We start from the raw sequence: 2,078 nt of genomic DNA, 5'->3' as shown, positions 1-2,078 counted from the left end.
CTGCCTTTCCACCCCCCCACCCCACAGTGACTCTCAGACCTTGGTGTTCTAAGAGGGAGACAAGGGATAGGAGGGCCTGAGCAGAATACAGACTGGATACTGGCTCAGCTTCAGGTGATAACAGGATCTCTTGGACTATTGTGTGGAAATTAAGCCGCAAGGGGCAACATGGAGTTCTGGTGATTGATTTTTTTTTCCTGATTTTTATTTTTGGTTTTGCAGTATTCCCTCCCCTCTGCTCCCACCCCTGGGAGCCAACAAAGAGTTTCCTTCCATATATAAAGCTTTCCTTGACTTTTTACAATAATGAACTAATACACTATTTGTCCCTCTGTGACTGATTTATTTCACCCAGCATAATGTCCTCCAAGTTCATCCATGTTATGTGGTGTTTTGCAGATTCTACATTATTCTTTAGTGTTACATAGTATTCCACTGTGTATATGTACCATAGTTTGTTTATCCATTCTTCTGTTGATGGATACCTAGGTTGTTTCCATCTTTTGGCTATTGTAAATAACGCTGTGATGAACGTGGGTGTGCATATATCTGTTCTTGTCCTGGCTGTCACTTCTTTAGGATGTATACCTAGGAATGGGATTGCTGGATCAAATGGTATTTCTGATTCCAACTTTTTAAGGAATTGCCATACTGCTTTCCACAGTGGTTATATCATTTGACAGTCCCACTAGCCAGTGTATGAGAGTCCCAATCTCTCCACATCCTCTCCAGCATTTGTTTTTTGTCTTGTTGAACTTTGCTATTAGTACTGGGGCAAGATGGTATCTCATTGTTGTTTTGATTTGCATCTCTCTAGTGGCTAAGGCACTTGACTGCTAACCAGAAGGCTTGTGGTTCAAACCCACCAGCCACTCCTCAGAAGGAAGATTGGGCAGTCTACTTCCATAGTGATAATTTTTTTGATTGGCCATTTTTTTAATTGGCCTTGGCAACCCAACGAGGAGTCGCTATGAGTCGGGTCCGACTCAGAGGCACATAACAACAACAGTGGCTAATGAGGAGCTCTGGTAGCTTAGTGCCTAAGGCACTTGACTGCTAACCAGAAGGCTGGTGGTTCAAACCCACCAGCCACTCCTCGGAAGGAAGATAGGGCAGTCTACTTCCATAGTGATACCCTTGGAAACCCAAGGAGGGGTTGCTGTGAGTCAGGTATGACTCGATGGCACATAACAACACCAACAACACAATGGCTAATGAGTGTTTATTGGCCGCCTGGATAACCTCTTTGGTGAAGTGTCTATTCATGTCTTCTGCCCATTTTTTTAATTGGATTGTTTGTCTTTTTGTTGTTGAGGTGTTGGAGTTTTCTATTTAAATTTTAGAGATAATTCCCTTGTCAGATATGTTGTTGCCAAATATTTTTTCCCAATCTGTAGGTTCTCTTCTTACTCTTTTGGAGAAAAACTTAATTTTTAAAAGGTCCCATTCATCTAGTTTCTCTTCAGCTATTTGTGCACTTTGGGTTATGCTTGACAGTCTACTTATGCCATAAATAAGGGCCCCTAAATTTGCCTCTAGTTTTTCCTTAAGGAAGTTTATAGTTTTAGGTTTCACATTTAAGTCTTTGATCCATCTGGAGTTACTTTTTGTGTATGGTGTGAGGTACAGATCTTGTTTCATTTTTCTGCAAATAGACATCCAGTTTTGCCAGCACTGTTAAAGAGACCATGTCTTCCCCATGTGATAAATTTCAGCCCTTTGTCAACAATCAGCTGACCATAGGTCAGTGGATCTATTTCTGGGTTCTCAATTCTATTCCACTGGTCTATGTGTCTGTCATTGTACCAATATGAGGCTGTTTTGACTACTGTGGTTGTATAGTAGGTTTTAAGATCTGGCAGTGTGAGACCTCCTACTTTGTTGTTCTTTTTCAGTAGTGCTTTGCTTACCTGAGGTCTCTTTCCTCTCCATATAAAATTAGTGATTGGTTTTCCCACATCCTTAAAGAATGTTGATGGGCAATCTCAATTGGCATAACATACTATACAAAACATTGTTCCACCTCCTACTTTGGCGAGTTGCGACTGGGATCTTAAAAGCTAGCAAGCTGCCATCTA

The sequence above is a fragment of the Orycteropus afer genome, unplaced genomic scaffold, assembly GCF_000298275.1.
Source record: "Orycteropus afer afer isolate SDZICR_OR568_19922 unplaced genomic scaffold, OryAfe1.0 scaffold00841, whole genome shotgun sequence".
NCBI lineage: Eukaryota > Metazoa > Chordata > Mammalia > Tubulidentata > Orycteropodidae > Orycteropus > Orycteropus afer.
The sequence above is the reverse complement of the archived record's forward strand: the minus strand, read 5'-3'. Positions refer to the sequence as shown.